The sequence below is a fragment of the Zosterops lateralis genome, assembly GCF_965231275.1.
Source record: "Zosterops lateralis genome assembly, chromosome: 1".
Classification (NCBI taxonomy): Eukaryota; Metazoa; Chordata; class Aves; order Passeriformes; family Zosteropidae; genus Zosterops; species Zosterops lateralis.
Genome location: NC_139762.1, coordinates 15568454 through 15592885, shown reverse-complemented (window position 1 = coordinate 15592885; position 24432 = coordinate 15568454). Strand labels below are relative to the sequence as shown.

The following is a 24432-nucleotide window of genomic DNA, read 5'->3' as shown; positions in this document are numbered from 1 at the left end:
AAAATTTTAAAGGGTATAAAGAAAACTTTACTGACAGAACTAAAAGAAGAACAGTAAGAATCAGAATAAACCTTCAGAATACTCCTCCCCCCAACTCTTCTCTCCTTTCCCACTGACAACATAGACAGTATTTGATATTTTCAGTCAGTTTATCACTTCTAAAATAATCTTTCTTCAGTTCACTTAGGGAGAGGAGTCTCTTCTGCCACACCATGGAGACTTTTCCACAAGAAACAGTTCTCTTGTGGTTTTAATTTTCATGAATAGGACCCACACGGAAATCTGCAATTGTGAAGTCACTCCCATGGTGTGTGGTAGTCTGCCCACAACTACCACCATGGGTCATCCCAGCTTATTAGGGTGCAATTTTAAGGATGAGCTGTTCTAGTATAGTACAGAAGTTCCTTTCTTTTATCTCTAGGAACAGAGATTTTCTTTCATCCCTGGGACAAGGTTTCTCATCTCATCTCTCTCTGTTCAGGCTTCTCATTGGACCACAGCTACTTCAACATCTGCTTGCTTTTACACTGGTGCCTCTGCTCACAGCTGTGGTTAGAACACTACATTCCCCCAATATATTCGGTGAGTTACAGGGGGGAAAAAAGAAAAAAAGAAAAAAAAAAAAAGTCTGATGTATCAATTACATCTTCACCATACCCTTACCAGAGAATTTCAGCCCAAGACTAACGCATCCCCTCATTCTCCTCCAATCTGGGGTTTAACTCCTTCACTGATCTCGGTGTCTTCACCCTTTTCTTTTCTCTCATTCGAGAGAGCACTGATTGCAAGTTTTTTCTGTGCACTGAAAAAGTTGCATCTCTCCCGGGCCTGTGGACGGCCATGTGATCTCTGCCAGTCGGCGGCACTCCGGCTGCATGGCCGTTTTCCAGCCCCTGCCACTGTCCATTCCAGGTGCTGTTCCCAGCCACATGATTTTCCTGTGGCGCTGGCAGGGTGGCTCGGGGGCTCAGGGCCGGAGCAGAGCCTGGCTCAGCTCTGCCCCGAGCCCGGCCCGCCGGCCGTGGCTGGAATTGAGCGGCGGCGGAATCTCGGCCGAGCCGCGCCGCGGGCTGAGCCGCCTGAGGGGCGGAGCGGGGCCTGGCCTGGCCCAAGTCCAGTTACCTGTTCAAAAGCTGGAAGCGAGAGAGTTTTCCCGGGTTTGTTAATTTCTAAGTGTGACTTCACAGAGGCGTGTTCCGCTTTCTTAACTGGTTTAACAGGGTGCCAGTATTCAAAACTAGCCAGCTATTGATTCTGTTGGGTCAGGAGGAAGCTCTTAGTCCTCAGAGAGAGAATCACTTCCATAACTGATGGATTTTCTCTTTAACTAAAAACCAAGCTATGTTAAACCACGATGGTAATACATATAAATCAGGTGCAATTGTTAACTCTGAAAGCAGTAATTTTTAACAAGAAAGCATGTTAAATATCTACTATTAAATAACGCACTACAGCTTACAGTTTCTATTCTTCATTCAGTCTCCACAGTGATTGCACAGCTGATTACTCCCACCAAGATTTGACACTTCACTCATTTGAATCCATAGCTTTACATTTAAAAATGCAGTGGTTTCTCAACTTCTCAAAATGATTTTAAATTCAAATCCTAATCAAACTTTCTGGCTGCTCTTCATGATACAGGAAGATTTGTATGTAGATACTGTAGTCCCAGTCACTCCTGAAAATACCACCTGACATGCAAGGACAGACCACCCAGAAATTCAACAAATGTTTTCATTTTGCCTCTCCATCTATTTCTAGAAACAGTTTTCCAAGCAGATTTATTTCTACTACACAACTGCTTCCATTCACTGTGTAACACAGCAGTATCAAAAAGTCTTTTTTATGCCACTATCCATTACGTCCTGTGCCCTGCCACAAAAAGTTCAACTGGGTTAACTGGTGCTTGTTCTTGAAAACCTCTTATTAGGTATTCACAGAGATTAGTTTCTTCCAGGTCATCACTAGGGCCAAATAATTTACATTATCCATATTTCTCCAGGAACTGCGGGTAAGATACCTTGTTTGTAACCCTCCAGCTCCCACCTTTTCAACAGTCTGTTGACTGTTATAAGGGTTTGGGTTGAGGTTTTTGAAGTGATTTTATGTTTATATGATTTTGGGGTGTTGGTTTTTTTTAGAAAAGCACTGTTTAGTGCCTTTTCTCTTTCTCCTCAAATAGCATCTGCCCCTCTCAAGTAGCTGTAAAAAAAAAAAAAAATCTCAAATAGCTGTAAAATTATTCCAGACTGTTTCTTTAAATTGATGGCATGAATTTTAGATGGGTTAGACAAGCTGAAAGGCTATAATCTGTCATGTTAAAATGCAACTTATCTAACAGCCACCACCACAAGGTTCAGTCTTGTGCCCCTTCCTGTCATTCTCCACACTACCGCAGTCTTATGTCAGACTGAATCTAAGATGACAGCTTAGGGAACCAAATCCATGAAAAGCCATCACTGTCTTGTTATTTCTCCTGAAAACAATTAGAAACAATTAGTCGTCTGAAAAATTGGCTCCTTGAACTGCCAGGGTGTGTGGATGCAAAGCAATGGGGAAATGCAGAAGAGAGAAAGTTGACTCCCTTTAGCCATTACACCGGCTTAACTGCTTCACTAAATTTAAAAAGTCTTTTTAAAATGAATACCAAGGACAATCCCCCCCCACTAAGACTCATGAAACATTTCAATCATTTCACTATCACGTGCAATCAAGAAAAACTTCCTCTTACTACATTCAGAGAATATTCTCATTCTACACCTTCACTGCTACATGGATCTCACCTTGTTCCCTCTTTCAAGATATAACTTTCATGTAAATACAAATGGTTTCATGTAGTATTTTTTCCTATTAATGAGTTTCCACATTCAGTGTAGTCACATTTCTTTCTTAATATACTCTTTTGATTGAAACAACATTGAAACACCTGCATTTGTTTTACAAAAACACTCAGCCTGAACTGCTTAACACCACAGCAGGTTGCTAGGGAATTTCTTCCCTTTCTATCCCAGCTTGCTTGGATCTTCCACACATACCATTTCACAACATGTACTTATTGAAGGTAATTTATCCTCCCTGAAACTGCTTTGCACTTTTACATTTAACTATTTTCAACCTATTAGTTGTGCTTATATCCAGAAAACCTTTCATTTTCAGTTGCTTTCTCTGCCTGACATACAATGCTATTGTAATTACAACTTTAGGAGTGCTGTAATACTAATTTGATCCAGTAATTTCAGAACAATGGTACTGTTCCTCAAACTTCATTCCTTTTACATTTTACTAATGTTCAGTCAAATTTGAGTTAAAAGTTAATTAAAGAGTTCATACAAGAAAACTCTAAAAATGTGCTCACTCCTCCCAGCCCCCCAAGTTAGTTTTCCATCAGGTTAGTATCCTGTACTGCCTCACCACGTGGTCTGACAATCCCAACAACGAAGGGATGCAGTGGGAGCACTCAGCTCAGAGGCAGTCTCAGGAAAGGAGCAGCTCATCACTTTTTGTAACACTACCGGAAACATGAAACAAGGGACAGGCACTGATCTCTTCTCTTTGGTGACAAGTGACAGGACCTGAGGGAACAGCTAGAACTGTGTCAAGAGAGGTTTAGCTTGGATATCAGAAAAAGGTTCTTCACCCAGAACAGGTTCCCCAGGGCAGTGGTCACAGTACCAGCCTGACAGAGGTCAAGAAGTGTTTGGACAACACTCTTGGGCACACGGTGTGACTACTGAGCTTGTGCTGTGCAGGGTCAGGAGCTGTACTTGACGATCCTTTTGTGGGTCCCTTCCAACTCCAGATATTCCATGATTCTATGTACTGCACCTTATTCTCCACACTATATTCCTACCCAGAAAATTTGGACAGTTAAAACACCAATACATACCAGATTACACTGTTAGTTGTTTAAATAACCAAAAGCTTGAAAACCACTTTCCTCCTTTAGTTTTCCTCTAATTAAGAGAGTCTACAGGACAAGCCCACCAAAACAGCAACTCTTTTTCTGAGTGTGTAGAATGTAATAAAGTATGATGCAATTTCATAAGCAAAATTATGCCATTGGCACCATTTGTCATTCTGTGGTCTTCCCGCCTATTAATTTTAGGCTAGTGAGTTTGTCCCTTGTATCCACTCTTACTGCACACCAGTATCACCACACATGCTCCAAAACATCAGAGTGAAAGGACAATGTAAAGCAAGTTGACAGCAACAAAGGCACGAAGGAAACCAGAACACAGCAGAGCAGCTCTCACTACAGCCTGAAGGAACTGGAACCTGCAGCCAGCGCTGCCTTGTGGTGGGGCAGGAGAACCTCTCTCAAACGATAATGCAAGGATACGGGGCTACTTCTTTGTCACAAGTCCAGTATTTGCACGTTTGGTGCATTTCTAGCACAGTAGATTCAAAAAGTCTGGATTAAAATAATTAGAACACAAAAGAACAGATTCTGTGATTGTGGCTCAACCTGCCTACCAGCAGGCACTCCTGCTTGCGAGCAGAAACAAGCAGCACAGCAACTGAGAGCAAGCAGTACTTGCCTTCTTTCACATTTTGGTAATACTTCTTAAATTTTTGGCAACATGACTGTGGGATTTTAAGTTAGTTACAGTTTCTAAAAGAAAACTGGCACTTACAGAGAGCACAGAAGTTTCTTTGACAAAATATGTACTCTGCAGTATACTCTGGAGACCATATTCCAAGTAAGACAACCACAGCACAAGGCATTAAAAGACTAAGTGACATTAATTTGTCATTACAGCTGAACAAACCAAAGGGACAGAATGCATATTATCTTTTTAAAAAGACAAGTGAAAAAATGTTACTGCAGTAACAATGAGTGCATCTTCTCAAGAAACAAAGGAAAAATCCACTTTTTTGTAATTTAATTGTTGTTTCCTCAAATATTTTCTCCTATTATTGCAGGGGTCTTAGAAATAACAATTTGCTTATGGAAATTATCAAAAGAGGCAGCTCTCAAGTCCAGTGTGCAGAACAGAAAGTCTCCCAATACTCCAAGCCTACCCTAAGCAAGGGACTGGTGTCTTTGCTGGGAGAAGCAAGAGGTGGGGTGGACAAGCAGAAAGTTTTTTAAAGTACTGGTACTTCTAAAAAGCACACAGGACTGAGTTCAAGCCTGTGCAGATCAGAATCACATCTTTGCCTCTGAAACAGAACCCATACAAAAACACACTGCAACTGATTGTGTCACTGCTGAGAACTAAGGCAAACCACTGCCCATCTACTGGTCTCTGCAGAACTGCTGATTTACATCAGTATGACTGGGCAAAATCCTCTCACATCCATCCTGACAGAAGTGCTTTCCCAAGGCTACCACTTCACAGCGCTTGCAATGTTTAAAGTGTAAGAACTGAAAGGGACACCAGTTTCCACAGACAGCTGTCAAAAAGCATTAGGTTCACAACAGTTACGCTGAAACAGATTACAGCTGACACACAATCAAGGCCACACAAACTCCTAGATCAGTCTTTTTTAATACATGTTTTACCTCCTAACAGCTTATGGTCAAAAAAACCCTCTAAATACACAGAAAAAAAAAATGCAGCTCATCAGCTCATTTGAAACACAAACACATTACTCTATAATAAAGAGAAATAAGAAAACACTGAACAGAAAGAAATCAGAAGTTGTTCATCATGTCATCAAGGGGCGGTAAACCAGAGCATGAGCAACCTGACTGCAGGCTTCTAAGGTAAAGATTTCTGGCTGTTAAATTCACAGAGATGAAGGTTCTCACATAAGCAATACTTACTCGTAGAAGGGCAGTGGAGAAAAACACAGCAAAATTGCTCTGAGACTCTGCTGGAGACCAAGACCTTTCCAGCTAACTTGCTCCAAAACACACAGAAGGGACTGCTGAAGAACTTCTGTGACCTGCTGCGTTCAAGCCACTCCACAACCTCCATCCTGGCTTGTTCAGTGACCTACAGGGTATGTATCCTGTCCCTCAGCCATATAAGGATCTCAGTAACCTGCAGGATCAGGGAAGATGGCCTCTTGGAAGCCTGCTGGTCAAGCTACACTAGAGAAAATTTGTCTACAGATTCAATCCAGTAAATTTGTCCACAAAAAAGACAAAAAGGAACAAAACACCCAAAGTGGCTCATTCTCTTCACCTTCTCCTCCTGTCATTAAATCTTAGCTGTCCTGTGACTTATTAATCAGACACAATTTATATCCAAGACTGGGAGGAACATAAAGAGTAATATCAGAGAATTATGTGCAAAACAAAGATACCTGTATTTTTTTAATGCCATGCCTTATTCTGTATTCATGTAATTCCTTCTCCCTTCCTAGAACCAGTTCAGGCACTGGAGATATGTTTCTGTGGGACCCTGGGGCAGTTAAAGGCCACCATAATAAAGAGAGCTCACCCAGGGACAGGCAAGCACCAGCAATGCTGCAAGAGAATGCACAGAATGCACAGCCAGAACACAGAAGCCATCTTAGATGAATGCAAACTGTTCAGATAGTTCCTTTGCATTACTCTTACCTTCAGGGCAGAAAGTGACTCTAGTGGCTTCTATTATGACTGAGAGCAAAAATGAGTCAGTTGTTCCTGAACAGCAGCTCCACAGGTTATTAGAGAGGCACTTATCACAGTAACATACCACATTTCTGCCTTTAGCTCCTCACACACACATACAGTCACACCTAACTACTTGCAAAACAACAAAGACCTTCTGACAAGTTTATTACAGTACTTGTTTCCAAACAAATGCTGCTGTGAAGTTCCAAACCTGACTGAAGTTGTACTGATGAGGGCAATCTGAGTCTGCCTTGCAATGCACCGAAGTCATCAATAGGTATTCTGGCACAAGATCAGCCCCTGAGTTACACTGATCCTTGACTGAGACCCAGAACCCAACTCCTGAATAACAGCTGATAGATCTGGCTTTTGATAATGGCAAGGCAACAGTTTTGTTGGCAAGCATAACTGCAGCTCTGACCCTCTTGAACTCAAGTATGTGAATGTCATGTAACTGTTAGCAATAGTTTAAATCCGGTCACAAGAAGCACACATGATCAAAGCAGGACAGAAATGGCGGGTCAGCAAAGCAGCCTTCCTTGCTCCACCTATGAAGGAAGACAGCAGATCACCTCCATTCCTCACCTGGCCCACAAGTAACTGCAGCCCTCCTCCTATTATGACTCTCAGTATATATGGACACACAGTGAACACCTCCTCACATCAACTGAAGCTGCCTGCAGGTTCACCCAAACCACACAGCTTTAGATCTTCCCTTCTGAAGCTTTTCTGCCAAGATCTCTCAATGGCCTGAATCATTCTATGCAGTAGAGAAAATGTTTTCTTGTTGTTACAGCAGAGCCTGAAGCTGTCCCTTCATGGAAGAAAACTGCAGAAGTCACTTCTGTTCATCAACTGGTGTCAGCCTCTGGAGCAGTCAGTTAAGAAGGATTCTACTGTAATCACTGTAATAACTAGATCTCTGCTATAAATGCCAACTTTAAAAAGTTGCATAGGTTTAAACAGTAATTAATCAGTGAAAATGGAATCTAATTTACTTCTAAAAATGCATGGGTTTGCAATTAACAAAGTATCAAAAAACCCCTTGGTAATTACTAGACTTCTCTCTAGAACACTGGTCAGAAATTACATCAGCCACATCACCCTGAGATTGTAGTAGACTACTTTTCCCCTTGTTCAAATTAGACATTTCTGAGAGCACTGAAAGAGTCTGTCCTTTCACTGGAAGAAATCTTGCTTCTGTATTTATGGACTTCCAGCAGCAAATTACTTACAATTTATAAGAAACTTTCACCTGCTATTCTTGTTCAGTGAATGGGGGTATACAGGCGGAGAGCACACAGGACATTTGACCCAGAAATCTAACATTAGTAGCAGAGCTCATGACAACACTAGAAGAAATGGAGAATGTTTGTTATTCTGTTACCAGAAGACAGACATCAGTTCTGCGTTTTAAATAGCTGTGCAAAACAGACAGGCAGAGTTGAAGAAATGAATGAGACTCACAGCTCAAAACATGCCAGAAAGGATAAGATACACAACCTAGGAACCCCAGAAATCAGGAAAATACAAGTATTTAACATATACATTAATTATGCAGTATAGTTCACAAACATAATTTAGCACCTCTCTTTCCAGGCACAGGTCCCACTCAGACCACCTAAGAAGGTTTGTCTGGCCTGCCAAATTGCCGCTGCACAACATACATTCAGAAGCACAGGCGTTGGTATCAATTTGAATTATTTTGTTGAGGAATTGCAGAGGATCAAAAGTAGCAGAAGGCACTAAACCATCTCCTCAGTGTTGGTAATGGCCACGCCCATTCATTCTTCTGTAATCACTCTGGCTCTGGTGAACTCAGCCCAGGCAGCCTCATAACCCACAGACCACAGAGAGAAGGGAAGTTACTCTTAGGCGAGTCTTCTCCTGAGCTACATCAGTTCACAGGTAATGCAAAGACCAGGACAAACTCTAGGAAAACACTGGAACTTGCCTCTTCTCACTAAAAACATTTAAACCAGCTCAGCTCATCTCACACAACTTTGCCATACCAGACTTAACTGCAAACTTGTCCAAGAGCCCCTTGCTCACCTCAGCCTTACTGCGGTTCCAGCTGTACGCTCATCTGAGACTGCAATGAATGAAAACTATTTCGGTCATCTATAGTAAACAAAGTAATTTTCTCTTAAATAAAGGGTTCTAAACAAGCACATTAAGAGGCTTTTACTGTATTACATAAATACATGTCCAGGGCATGACCTCCACACTGAAATCAGACTGTAAAACAAATGAACAGAGATTTTATACAGTTCACAAGAATACAGCTTTCAGGATATAGTCTACATCTGAATGAGAACAGCTCTTGCAATTTAACCTTTCCTTTCCAGAGTTTTTAGCTATAATGCCATTTAGAACAACCTGAATAAAGCTTTATAGCAAGATAACTCTTGCCTCATGTGGACTATGGAAGTGGAACTTCAAGATCATTTCATCAGTTGATTAATAATTGTATCAAGTTCCAAAGTTAAAAGATACTGCTGCCTCTACCTTGCTACTTGTTTAATACATTTCTGTGCATTAGCAATACTTTGTAACTCAGATAATTTTGCATGGCAAAGCTTACACCTGGATTCCAACACTTTTATTAGTTACAGGAGTTGATATATTGTTAATGGTGCTCAGCACTGATAAAAGAGCAGAGTCATCTTTGTCATCTAAATAACAAGCAACATGGTAACCCAACTTTGCCTCAAACAAGTTTGCATTCTGTTTCACTATTCTTCCATGTACAGATACACACAGCGTCGGTCATTCCAACACACACGAGCCTCAACTGCCCCAGCCATCACCGAATACTGTACACAGCACCGGGTGAGGTTCAAGGCTAAGCTAAGAATCTACATTTCAATAGACAGCAGAATTCAAAAGAAGCCAACTCAGCTGAGTGAAATATGTTACATTTCTCTCAAAGTTTTTCTACATAAACTATGAAAAACAGTATCCCCTATCGCTGCTTCCACCGGCTTTGTTCTTCAGACCAGGTTTTCAAATGACCCTCATTAAACCAACCCTCTTTTCCCTTTGCAGTTCAGACACCTCTGAGTCTGGATCCACCAACGAACCAGCGCACAGTACAATCAACACAGGTAAGACAAACGAAAAAAGCCCTAAGAGTCTGAGCAGCACCCCTGTCTTCCTAGCATGAAATCTGCCAAGGGCTGAGAAACATTCCCTTTCACAGGCCACACATCACAAACTGCAAAAATCAAGTTTCCCAAATCTACGTATGATCAAAGAGTCTGAAGGAAAAACAAGTCTAAGGTCTAGGGTTTTTCTCAGAAGTATTAAAAACTGGTCTTGAAAACTTTACCTACCTAGAGCTACTATTTTTCCCCTCAGAATTTGCAGTAAAACTCTAAAACTCAACATTACCTACAGCCTGACTGTCAAATCTCTGAACACCAAACTGCTAAACTACCCAAGGACTTCACATAAACAAATGTCCAATCTGGTTGACTGGGGCAGCCTAAATGCCAGGCATCATTAGTAAGCAAACTCTTCGAAGAATGCAGAAACATTTTTGGACACTAACTGCAAGACAAGTGTGCATTTTTGCAGAGTACCACTTCACCTAGCAGCATCTCAAAAAGGAGCCCATGGGCATCCTTACCAAGAAGAGTAAAAAAGCACAAAACCCACAGCCATACTTCCACAGCTGCTCTCTCTTAGCCACAAGATATCAGAAGCTGGGGATCTCGTTTTAGTCTTTCTGTTTAGCAGCCCAATAGTTTATTTTCTCTATGAACTTTTTAGGCCAGTATGTTCTATTCAACATTAATGTTAAAGAGGCTTGAAAGAAATTCAATACACTTGCATCTCCATATTTTGTTCATGTGCCTTTCCCTTCAACCAAAAACAGCAATTAAAAAAATAAAAATGAGTGAGTGAATAGGGTTTACACAGGATCTCTAACACAAAACTGAACCAGCTGTACCTCCCCTAAGACTTCTTTATTCACAACATGCCTGTCAGGTTTAACTACCTCTTCTGTAAAGTAGAGTTTCATTACCTCAAGCAGTCATTCACATTAGGAAGTAATAGAATTTAATTGGTGTTTCTACTGAATATTATACAATGTGGGACAGAAAAACATTAAAACCATTAACAAGACAACCAAGCATCAACATTTGTCTAAGTTCATTCATTCGTGAGTTGAGGCTCAGCATCTCATGTCAGATAAGCAAAAGGAAATTTGCCTTAAGACCTAAACAATCTAAGCAGCTTTAAAGAAGTCACATGTGCGTTCCACATAAAAAGCTCATATACAACAGTTGCATTAAAAAAAATACAAAGTAAAGAAGCTTCCAGAGCATCATCCTAAACTATCAAGCTTATTTATAATTTCAAAAATAAACAAACCTTAACATTAACCACTTCAGTGCTACGGGGAAGAAAAAGTCTGCAGAAAAAGCATACAGTGCACCACAGCCATGACTAAAAGCTGATCTGTTAAACAAGCCCTTTTGCAGACTTCACAATATCTTCATTTAAGTATTTTACTCCTCTGTGTATCACACAATGGAAATAAATTGCTATACAGTGCTGAGCAGAAATGTGAGCTGCATATGCACACACAGGATGGCAAAGTACACCTAACCTTGTCTTTGAATAACTGTCAGTGCCAATGGTAAAGTTCCTACCTCATTCTTCTCCAAATTACAATTCTTGTTACAAGGAAAACAAAAAACAAAAAACAAAAAAAAAAAACAAAAACAAAAAAAAAAAAAACAAAAAAAAAAAAAAAAAAAAAAAAAAACAAAAACGAAAAAAAAAAAAAAAAAAAAAAAAAAAAAAAAAAAAAAAAAACAACCCACACCAAACCAAACCAAAAAAGCATTGCAGTTTATAACATACTACAAGGAGCTTTTTAATGTACCAAGACAGCAAAATATGAAGAGAACTGATAAAGACATTTGAGAAAACTGAAGACCCCACTAAGAAACACCAGCAGAGATACAATTTTTTACTACATAAGGCATCTAGTAAAGAAGAAACTTGCTTAGCAATTCTTAGACGTGCTCTAGCCAACTCAATTTTGTCAAAGTACATCCATGAAAATGCAAGTAAAACCTACCCATACTTTTCCACTAAACATTCTGAGCTTCTGTTTTTGCAACACCAACAGATCAGTGTCTCAGGTCTGATGCCACAAAGGTGGGAAGGTGCTTCTCCAAAAGTGACAGGTGCAATACCGAGTAACAAAAGAGACTTTCCAGTGAATCTGTATTTCCTGCTATAGATGTCAGCCTTCAGTTTGTAAATCTGCATGTGTAGACACTCGGCTTGACTTAAAATAAACATTGCTACATCTCAATGCAAAGATGCTACCCTAGAGCTGCGGCCTGTAACGAGGCTGAAAAGCTTAGACAAAATACCAGCTTAAAAGTTTCCTGACCAGTAATGTACACTTTGAATTATAAACTGCTATGACTCAAACACCAGCTATCCCCTGTGCTTTGTAATCCCCAAGTTTATTTAGATTGCCTTTAAAAATGCCTGACAGACTAGCATTTTAAATTCACAACCTTCAACCTGCAATTATGATCAAACCTGTTTTCAAGGTATAAGCAATCAGCAACAAAGTCAAGTCATGCACAGGAGGGTAGAAAAGAAAGAAGAACAGAAGTGAATGGGAAAGCTTCCTCTAAGGACAAACACGGAGCTTACAAGTATTAAGGAAATGCATTTTAAGTGACATTGTTATTCTTTCTCTCCGTGCACCCAGTGAGAGTTCAGTGTCTGAGCAGGACAAAACAGGAGTGCCCAATGTCATGTACAAGGAGAGTCAGCCAAATCCCATTGTTCCAGTCTCAACACAGAGGCGCCTGCCTTTCCACCCCGTGTGCAGCTGCTCAATGGGCCAGTCCTGGCTGCACAGGAATCAAGGTACAGTGGTGTGAATAGCCATAATTTCATGTGTCTACACAAGATAAAGAAATCTACAAAATATACAAACATATTAAGCACAACAGACACTTTAGAGATTGCTTTCTGCCCTTCTCAAACAGAGTCTGAAAATACAGCCCGTGTATCAGCAGAGAAACACAGAGGACTGCAGGAAATGTCCTCATGCCAGACATGGTACCTGTCTCTCTCACTACTTGGTGACATGCAAATTATCAGAGGCTGTGAGGTATTTGTACTTGTCATTAATTCATGACATCCCTGCTGTGCAAGGACTATTTTAGCTACATTACCATTAATGAGTATATTTATAAAGTATTATTTAGCACAACTTGACACTGCATACATTCCCAGAGAATAAAATTCAGAGCTGGCTAACGTTAGGCTTTTGAATGATCAGCTGCAGCTCCAGTTTCATACCACCTACCACATTTAACAGCTTGACTGGGCTTACAGTAACTGCAAGCCAAAGTGAGCTGAGGTCCCCTCAGTCCCTGGAAATGATACCGTTGCCAAAAGCTGAGTCAGAACCTCAAGTTCCAACTCCACCTGTGCAGACAGTGCCATCTCCTAAAGTGGTGGGCTTTCCTTTCTTCAAACTCTCAGCAATAAATCGTATCTAACATTCTTTGGTAACGTGAATGTGTAATTCATATTTGACAAACGTGCAAGAGCAAAGTGTTGGAACAATTCAGAGTTAACTTCTCAGCCAGTATTTAACCCTAAGAACTTCTGAAGAGGAATTACACCACAGCCTAAATCATCCACACTGACTCTCTTTGGTAACGGTGGGAATAAACCACAAAAAGAAAACAAACATCCAGTCAGTATAAACACAGATGTGAACGCTACATACACACCTGACCACAGAGCAAAACAACCAGGGTAAGACATTCTTCAGCAAAATTATCACTACGTCTTCCCCTCCCCTTTACTAACTAAAACAAGTGCCTCTTATACAGTGTTCCTTTTGATTACAAGTCAAGTAAGAAGTCAAACCTGTTTTGCTGAGAGACAGGGCAATGATTTTCCTGAAAAAACCAAGACTGGAAAACATTCAAACTATTATGTTCCAGAAAATTACACCTGTGAAATCACAATTTAATACAAGCCAAAATAAAATGTCAGATACCTCCATACTTGAATTTCTAAAATTACTGAGTTAAGCCATCTTCTGGATATAACAATTAAAAATAATCAGGTTACTAAATCATGCACAGGGACCTTTTTTACCTGATGAAATTAATGAATAATGAACAGATGGATGACTTGGTTTCACAAGTTTGGTTTTTTGATAGGCTCTCATTTACCAATGCTAATACCTATGAATACTTTTTATTGCTTCAGGATGGCTTCAGAATTTCATACTATCCTGCTACACAATACCAAAACTGTTACCTCCTGATGAGACTTGCTCCACAACCTATCCATGACAGTCATTCCTGAAAGTTAAAGCCAGGAGATGTTTGTTACTTTCCTCAGCAACAGGAACTTACTAGGACTACTTCAGACTTCTTCTTCCTCACCACTTCCCCAGTAAGGTTTTGTCTTTATTTCTAAGACATTCTGCAGCCCACATTCCAATCACTTAAAAACAGCTAAATCTCTTAAAGAAAACATTTCACAACTACCAGCACAAGGTCCTTCTGTAGTGAAGAACACATGCTGTGGAAAACCAGGCCAGACATAAGGGGTTTAAGCAATAACTGCAACATCGTGTTTTCTGTTCTAGTCCAAGCTGTGCCTGGTTTTTTTTTTTTTTTTTTAAATATTCTAAACTTCTTCTCAAGACAAAGTATCTCAAAGGAAATAATTCTCCTTCAGAGGAAGGCTGAGAGCATGAACATGCAGCAGAATTTTCTGTTAATCATTCTTATCCTACAACTCTGGTAAAGACTTTTTAGATAGAGGTGCTTTGCAAACATGCACGTTTTACGGATTTCTCACACACACTTCCTTCTCACAGAACAAACCTTACATTATTGACAAGAAAAAGGAAGTTACCTCACTTCAGTTTTAGTAGCTCAAGTTCCTGCACCTCATACATACAGCAAGAGCATGAATTCCTGCCTACTGACTTGAAGTACTATGAAAGACATTAGTTCCCCAAGAGGGACTGTATTAAACTACCTTTAATCCTAATACTTGAACAGTCTCATTCTAGACTTGGCCTACTTCAAGACCACAGCATCTTCATCAGAAAACAAAGCAACTACACCAATATTAATAATAACTTCCTTCTAACTGAAGAAGATAAATAGCAAGAGAAGGGCAAGCAAGGTCGTCATCTTTGGCAAAGAACACATGAAAGCAAAAAAAACAAATCCTTGAGAATCATGAAAGAGTACATAAATGCATCTTTAAGTATCTGAAAGATCCAACAATTCTGTGTAAGTAACCTGCTTCCAGGATTCTGCACATAATACAGAACATTCTGCAGGACTCAGATTCACTGGCTTTTATCTGTAGCCTTACTCATGAACTTTCCAATAAAACCACCCCGTTGTCCTGAATTCAGCTTTTTTACAAGATACCTCAGATCTAGGTTACTGAATTAAGTATTTTAAGTCAGTCACATCAGACTACTGCAAAATCTTATTCTGAAGCCACTTCCTATTTTCTGACATTCTTTCCAGAATTCTCTTTCTTGTATTTAAGTATTGAGAAAAATCAAGTACCAAAAAGGCACATGGGACACATCCTGCTGAAATACTAATACAAGACTGGGGCTGTGGGGTACAGCCTCACCTCACAGTGAAAAGCTTCACCTCTTAAGCAAAAACAAGGGCACAGGGGGAATTTAGAAATCCAAATTTATCACCAGTGTTTAAAGAAACTTAAAAAGGAGAACAAAACTAGAGTATTTAGACATACAAGAGAATGAGGCATTTCAAACAAGTAAATCCTGGGAAATGCCTGGAAGAAAAGATGCTACATACTCTATAGACAGAGAAACACGGGGAAGGATAGTGCCACAAAGAGTAAAGGAAAAGAGATCAAGCCATGTAAAGTGCTTCCACACAGAACGGCATTTTCAGTGAGAATAATGACAGATCAATAGAGTTTGAAAAAGACACGGGCACCGTTTCTTCCCCTTCCTAAACATCTGTAATTCACAATCATTACACTTTCACAACAACATACCTGGCACAAAATTCTTGTGCTTTGAACAGCAAAATCTGGAAAAAGAAGCCTATGCAGAAGTCATCTTTGCATGCTAACACCTTCCTAGCAGCCATGTTCTGAATTGAACATTTGACCAACAAAAAACCTGAAGACTACAGCTATCATAACAGAAGACAAACAGTAGCACAAGATGTGTGTACAGGGCAGCCTTTACTACCAATCCTCTCCTCAAATGTAAGTGCCTTAAGTCTTCCAGGCAGGCTACAAGATCAATGATTTCTGTTTGCAACTTGGAAGGGACTTTGAAATTGATATAAAGTAAAAACTCCAACGGATGTTGGAAAGCAATCCTCTCCAAATACACCCTCTTGAAAGCTTCCAATTCAAAAAGCATTAATTTCTTAATTCCTGATTAAATATAAAGGAAATGAATCTTTAAGTATGGTACTTAAACCTTAAGAGGATCGTTTCCTCTCTCACTCAAACTATCTACCTGTGCTTGAAGGAACTGACAGAGCAGAAAGTTCTCAAACTTTTATTCCAGCCTCAATTGATACGATTCACCTTCACACATCTGTTTACTCCGAACAGGGTGAGTCCTTGAAAGCACATAAAGCTGAATACACAGAAATACACACATACAAGTGGATGGGAGAGCAGAGCACTCACTGAACAGGAAGAGCACATCTACACAAGCAGCAGCCAGCATCTTCTGCCTGCTACAGCAGACATTTGATGCGTTCCTTGATACTAAAGGGGGTGTTTTCTCTTACAAATACAATGTGGAAAAGTAGTAGAAAAAGATCAAGTGACTTAATACACACATCTACGGCCTGCCAATTACAATATTCTGTTCTAGCAGAGCACATGCCCACACATAAAAACATACTTGGTCCTATAAAACAAAGACTTGAAAAAATAATGCATTGACTTAGAGGTATTCAAAACTCAGACTACATACTCTGAACAAATTGCTAAGTAATTGCATAGACATTTCTGAGGAATAAAATCATATAATCAGGGCACAATTATTGTTACAGCTACAAGCAAAGTGATCTACTCAATGAAAAGACTAGCAGATTTAAGGGTTTGCTACATTGCATATTCTTCCTACCTGAAGCAAATTAATACTAGGCAGGTTCCTATGAATAACTGATTTTTACTGGAATAAATACAGAATGTTAGCAATAAAAAAAAAAAAAAAAAAAAGAACACATCACTATGCTTCTCAAACATTAAGGTTACTGCATTATTGTGCCTACCATTATTCATGATGTTCTGCATACAATTAATACCCAATCCTTTGCTGAAATACATTTTATGATTGATCAAAGCTAAGAAAGAGTCAGGAAGATTAACATTTTGGGGCTCCTCTAAGGCCAGCTGGGAATTTTCACAGAAGGCAAAGCCTTTCCATACAAGTCTGACTTTAAAATGATTTACAGTTTACTCTGACAAACCCCTCTCCTCCAAATCCCTGCCAATTGTATTACTGCAAGAATACTGCTAACAAAGTTATATTTGTGGGCATCCTCCTTTCCCTGGCTTAATACAAACAATTTGAGACACATTTTCAAACTCTTCCAACTGCTAAACATGCTCATTACCAGTGAATGAGTACCTAGTACATCTAACCTTTTCAACCTCAAGTGTGAGCATGGACAATTGGTCCCACTGTAGTTAACTCTGCTATGCAGAAAGCCACTGCTGTTACACAACTTCTCTGTGTGCAATTATTGGGATGTGCACAACAGGCTAAAAATAAGCTGAGAATGCAAACATCAAATGGATTCTCTAAGAGCAGTCCACCTACAGCTTCTCTGGAACAGCATTCTCAAGAGGAACTATACTGTTTTTGTATACATATGTAACTCACAGTGTCACAGAACATCCAGAGTTGAAGGAGACCAACTTCCAGCTGGGATCATCAAGTCCAATTCCTGGCTCTGCCCAGAACAATCCCAAAGTTACACCACGTGCCTGAGAACACTGTCCAGATGCTTCCTGAACTCTGTCAGGTTTGGGACTATGACCAGTTCCATGGGGAACCTGTTCCAGTGTCCAACCATGCTCTGGATGAAGATGCTTTTGCTAATATCCACTCTAAGTGTTACTTGACAGCTTCATGCCACTAAAGATTACTGAAAATGTCTTAATTATCCTGCTTTCAAAATGAGAAAACCTCTTTCAATATTAGTGTTATAGACAATAATGAAACTGAAGCCTGTCAATCCATATCCTCCTTAATTTCAAAGGAGAATCTGGACCTCCTGAACTATACTCTGACATGCAAAACCAACTCCTAATATTTTCTGAAGGTTTAAGTATTTTCAGCATTACTTTAGAGCACAGCATACACACCTTTACCATTATCACATGTTTAACTGACAGCACATACAGAACATCACCTTAAACAACGTCCATGGCAGTGCCCTGCTCACAACTTCCAAGTTAGTGCCTGACTTCCCTATGGTGCAACAACAGGACATACATCATGATTCCTCAAATTTTACACAGAACTGTCAGATTCCAGGGAGTTGTCAAATCCCAAAGGCATAACCTGTATGTCTTCTTCATAGATGAAGGCCCATCCTAGTGAGAAACCAAAAGCAAAATTTACTCAATCTCGTTCCAGACTCCAATAATTTGCACTGAGTTGTAATAGAAGTCTGTGCCACCACCATCCCTCTGACTTACAGGTGGGTTTCACATCACAGGATTAACATTCTTCAGGTAGCTGAAGGTGGTGCATGAATTACTCACTATAGAAGCTACTCCTCCCCATCTGCCAGATTTCCTAACTTGCATGAATGCTCAGGTACACAGAATAACTTGAATATAACTTAAATAACATCAAACAGAACAGAAAACGTTGGTGTAACTAAAGATGGAATGTGCAGGAAGTCATCACTGTTACTCTTACACTTGAATTTTGGCCCCACTTGTCATGAGCTGCCACATTTTTTTCCTCTCAAAATTCTTTAAGCATTTCAAACCTTTTTCACACAGATATATGTGAAGTAAATAACCAAGCTCAGTACCAAACTAAACAGTAAAGTTAAGATCATGACACAAGCTAATAGAAAAATCTCTTCCAGCTACAAACTGAGGTGTCTGTAGACTGTTACTTTAGACAAAACTGCAAAATGCCCTTGTTTCTGTGTTCCCTTCCTATCAATCACACAGGTTATTGGAAATCTAATCTGTGAGTTCAGTGTATTTAAAATTATGTGCTAAAAAAAGTTAGACTGGCATACAGAATTAATGCCTTCACTATGAGTGGGAAGAAAAGATGCAGAAAGGGGAACACAACATAAACAAAGAAACAAGACTCTTCCAGTTTATGGGACTCATGAATCAAAGACTACACAAAAAGAGGTGTCTCTACTCTCCCCATTTACTTCAAAATCCTTTAATGTTTCAGTAGTCCTTTTAGAAAAAGAGACCAATAAAGTTGTTCAGTTTTTCTGCTTAAGAATTCAGAACCCCTATAGCTGGAGAGGGCAGCATAGATTCTCTTCTGTTGGTAAGCAAAAAAACTTCATAGAGTTTCCTAATAATGCATTGAAGGAAAACAAAACAAAACACCAAACAATAAACAAGCCCAGTCTGGAAACTAAAGATTCAGTTTCATGCTATGATTTTACATTCACAGTGATTACATTATAATTCTGATGGCCCCAACAAGATTCTAAAAAACTCAGCATCTATGAGTCGTGCCTCAGTAAGGCAGTGGTTATTTCAAGAGCACTCAAGGCACCATGCAGACAATTACAAATACACGCTTTTATGGATGCACTCACAGAATGCAGTTTCTCAAGCTGGCAAGAATGTAATAAACAAAAGACTGGAGAACCCTTAGTGAAATTTCCATATATAAGTTAACACTGTTCACAGACTGACTCACTACACCTCAGCCTCATGCTCACTCCACACATTTTGAATTCATTAGGGCTTAGATGGTAACATCTGGGTGCTTCTTTGTACACTCCTTACCAACTTTTTCCCTTGATAAGCTAAGAACAGCTGTTCCAGCAGCAAGAGGCCCTGGATATGGTAGCCTCCCAATGCCTGCAGTATGGATTTGGGAGGAGAAAGGCATTTTCCTGTGCAGATAGGCTTGGCAGAGATCTGTGCTAGCAATGCCCAAGGCAGTTCCATGGAAAGGGTGTGATCCTTGAGCCTATCCAAACTGTGTAAATGAAAATTTACCATCTAACACTTCGTTAAACTAAGACACATCCTATTAGAGAATATGTTTGAAATGTTCAGAAGCATTTGAATGAACCTTAGTTTATCTTCACCGGGTCTTCTACAGCATTTAGCAAATACTGACAGGTCATGCTGAAGGGGGAAGAAGGGGGAAAATTACATCTAATAATGAAATTTTAACAAATAAGCTTTTCTTAAACAAAGCCAGGGCAGAAAGATAATACAACTGTGGATTTAAAGAGATGAAAAGCAGAGTTTAAACTATTTCAACAGTTTGCTCAAATAGCAGGTACAGAGTATGACAGTATCCAGAAATGAAAATTACACATACAGACTTAATTCCACCCGCTGTGCAAGCTGTCAATTACACCATGACACACAAAAAAGGAAAGCAGTGAGAACTGAATGAACAGCTGTACAGATAATAATTTTGGATTCTGGGTGCCTAATTCTTCTATCTGTAACTAGCAACACTAACTAAAATTAGAAATCAAGCTTTAAATTTAAACTGTGATCCACAAGAAAACAACTCTCGTAGTGCCATCGCTGTCGGAAATCTATCAGGATGAGGAAACAGCTACTCCAGAGCCAAGGCGAGGACAAGGATTCATCACCAGACCAGGATCCCAGCCAGAAGGAGTTAGAGTGAGTTTTGCTCCTTTATTGAACTACTCCTTTCTCCTGCCTCAACACCAAAGGCCAGAGACACTGGCATTTAAAAAACTTGACCTGAGGGAGAAAGCGCATTTAACCTATACAAACTTGAACACACAAAAGACAAAAATCGAGAATAACATCCAAAACCTTAGCAGAACATTTACACGAGGATAACAAACTCAAGACAAAAGTCAAACCACTCCCTTTCACAAACTCATGGTAATTCCTACAACCCTAGGGCTGTTATTAACTCTAGAAATGTCACCAACACAGACAAATTTTTCTATTAGGTAATTAATTTCTCAGATCTAATGGACTTAATTAAAAGTATCTCTGCTCATGCTAATCTTTGCTAGGACTCCAACTAAGAGATTTTAACTTCCCAATGTTTTAAAAAAGCCTTATAATGTTGATATGGTGTCCTTCAAACACATGGTTTTGTTCCTTTTTAAAACTCCCTTAAAAAAACCCAAAACCCCAGCCAACTATACTCATTTTCCATAAGGATATATTTTTAAAATTATCCACAAACTCTCAACACCTCTTCCTCATTCTCCCCACCATTTCTATTTTTAAAAAGAATCTAGAGGCTGGAGATGTAGAGTGCGTTCTTTCCATTTTCCTTTCAAAAAATGCAAGGAAAACAAATTTTGTATTTTCCTTGGTTTGGTTGGAGGCCATCAAACCCAGGCTGCCTGTAGAGCTATGCATGCTTTCTTTCTGAAATGTCACTGAACATGTTCAAAATGTTTCAGTCTGTCATATTTTTTCACTTTTTATCTTGCTTAACTAAAGTTACCTCTGCTCTGCTTTTCCAGCTGTCTCCTTTCAGTCTAGAATCTGAATTTCTAGTTAAAAAAAAAGCAACACCCTCCTCAGAAAGAGAAAACCACAGGATACACAAAGCAACGCCTTTTAAAAAGTGCTTTATAAATGATAAACAAATCTACTCCACCTACTTGCTTATTCACAGTTATCAATGGACTTGATAGCCAAATCTGCATTATTTTTATTATTTGACAGTGGTCTGTTGTCTAGTTCTCAAAGTTACAGCACTGAGCATCCGTTTTGCTCAAAAAAAGCATTTTGAATTAATATCGTGGATGTTTAGTGTTACATAAGAAGAGTCAATGCAATTTGAAAGGTTTTTTTTTTTTCATTTCAGATGTATATGTCTCGTGATACTTTTTAGTTTCTTAGATGTAGCAACAGCCTTGGCAACAGCCACAATGTGTTTATCTCAGAAACCTGGCAGCCAAACCAACTGCCAGAACACAGGATCAGTTGGGCTGGGTCAGAATCCACTGTCTGCTTGGCAAAGAAGCTTTTTACAGGTCCTTCACCTCCAAACGAAACCACTGACTGAAGCCATGGCTGGAAGCAAGGCAGACTCTGCTTGTAACAGAATAAAACCACTTAAGGCCCTTAGCTCTCATTTCCTTTGAAAGGGTTACTATATCCCTGGATCAACTGCATATTTTACAACTCCCACATAGTCAGCAAGGTTGTTTTTCCTTCAGAAGACTCTTTGAGAATATAATTTCTGAACTGAAGTTTCCAATTGTAAGAAGGAAGATGCACTATTTTCGCTATTTACTTCTTTGTAGGAACAGGATGGGAGAAAGTTAAGATGAAAGGGAAGCAAAATAAGATTCTTTTTTGTGCATCAAAACAGTAATTAGTCATTTAAATATCTTGTGACTCGATGCCTGAATATTAAATCTCTTTGATTGCATTTTTCCCTAGGGAAAGTTATTTTGTCAAGAGGAGAGCTCTTAGCTCCAAATACATGTTCATTTAAAATTACATTTATGCAAAACTCAAACCAATGTTAGAATTCTATTTATAAAAAGTTATAAATGCTAATTCACACTAGTTGAAGACACCCTCTCCTCCAGAATCTTATGGACACTTTTGCCATCTGTTTGTAATAAAAACATCTATCATCTTTGTAAGCATTAGGGAAAAAAAAATCCTCCAGCTCAAGTCTTCAGCTACGTAACACAAACTATGAACTTTCCAAAATCCTGCATGGCCTGAAGTTTGGGAAACTGAACACATTAGTGTATTAAACCTATGAGGTTTTCCACAACTAAAGTCATAGAATTGGGCTTTCTGTTGTCAACACTAACATAAACTGAAGAAAAAGCTTTTTAGGGCAACAAGAGAGAAAGAAGGAAGGAAAACTAGCACTCTGCAGAAAGAGTAAAGAACAAGAGTTTAATAGCAACTATTTTATGTGAGAAGTTCCAAAAAAGATTCAGAAAGGCACCTGTGCTTACTGATGGCAAACAAATTTCTTTTGGGGGTGAGTGCTGTGTGTGTACACACACATATTCAAAACAAATGCAGAGCAAACTTCAGCTGTGGGAAGTGTCTACTCACTCCTAGAGCTAACCCTCAAAGCTCAATTTAGGAAACAAAAGCATCACATTAACCACAAAAAAAGTCTTATAATTAATGTTTAAAATCTTTTCCTTGCCCCTGACTATTTTACTTAGGAAGGACATATATGTCTGGGTTTAGGGAGACTATACAGACAGCCCATGTAATTTTCCGGCCTGAAAACTTGTAACCGCCAGGCAAACAGTGAAAGAGAAAGACAGCAACCTGACATTTCCACATAAATAAATGCATGCATGCACTCTCGCTCTCTTGAACTGAGAGATAAATTCAGCAAGTGTCTGGTACAACAGGAAATTAAAGGTGCTTTCTCTCGCATTCAGAATCTAGAGGTATCCAAAGAAACATCCTAAGCACTGCTACCTACCACTTAAATACTCCTCAATCGATACCACGCTGAAGTTTTAAACATCTTCACAAAAATAAACACCACCAAAAGAACCCGACAAAACCCAACCTACCAATCAGAAAAAAAATAATAAAAAATCCCATAAAACCACTACACTTCATAATATATATTTTAACAGATGTGTAAAGCAACTTATGACTTGCAGAAGACTTGGAAATACCAAATTATGTTAAAATGGTAGAGAGTTATGCTAAAAAAGCCTCAGAGAGTGGTTACTCTATGGACAACAACATGCAAAGTGCATTACTCTCTAGAAACCTTTCTGTCCAAAGACATTTCCTAAAAATTCACTGAATCCATAACTAAGAGCAATAGTGCCACAAAGAGGAAATCCCATTTAAAGATCACACCTCTCTTAAAACAAATGTAACTTTAAGTTTGCTACATCTAGAACTACGAACAGAAACTTTACTGCCTGTCACCCTCAGAGGACAATGGAAGTCTGACAACTAGAAAAACTCAGGACTATGAAACTGTCATAGAATAACTGAATATTCTGAGTTGGAAGGGACCCACGAGGATCTCGAGTCCAACTCTTCAGTGACTGGTCCGTACGAGGATGGAACTCACAACCCTGGCATTATTAACACGCTGCTCTAACCAACTGAGCTAGTGTCACCTTTGTTCTTAGCACCAAATTTCAAAACCTGCTTACATAACTGTATTTCTACAGTACTTCCCTATCTGCTCTGCTTAATGCACAGATGGGGAAAACTGATTATACTACGGAAATAATTAAAGATTTACAACACTGCAAATAATGCACTTCAGAACAGAGCCTTCAACAGTAACAATTACCAAGTGTTTTACCTTCAGCAATAAGAGCTACTGATTGTTTTACCTATCTCGGAAAGTGCTGAGTGAATGATTAAATGACCCTGAAGTTCAAAATGGTTTAAAGTTTCATCCTCCACTGAAACAGCAAAACCGAGCAGGAAGTGATAGACTTTTAGCCTCCAACACGGATTTCTTTGCACTGAGTAGCGCTTCAGAACTGATTTTGGTGGGGACCATCACAACTTTACTTACACCACGCCTGTGCGAAGGCACTTGCGGGGTTCTGAGATAAACCTAAACACAAACCCTTCCACGCTCTATCCCTAGCAGGGGGAAAGGAAAGGCGAGGGCCCCGCCGGCCCTGCTCTCGCTCCCC

At 39.5% G+C, this 24432-nt stretch overlaps 1 protein-coding gene across 8 annotated transcripts in view; it reads right to left on the bottom strand.

The window, feature by feature from the left end:
• The window catches only part of EPC1 (enhancer of polycomb homolog 1), a 65414-nt gene that overhangs the window by 26169 nt on the left and 14813 nt on the right, over positions 1-24432 (bottom strand). Inside the window, exon 1 of one of the 8 annotated variants that reach the window (XM_083864419.1) lies at positions 664-820. The exons of the other annotated variants lie outside the window; for them this stretch is intronic. The gene's annotated coding sequence lies outside the window, so the exon portion shown is untranslated. Of the gene's footprint in view, positions 1-663; positions 821-24432 lie in introns of those variants that run through there. 8 annotated transcript variants of the gene reach the window in all.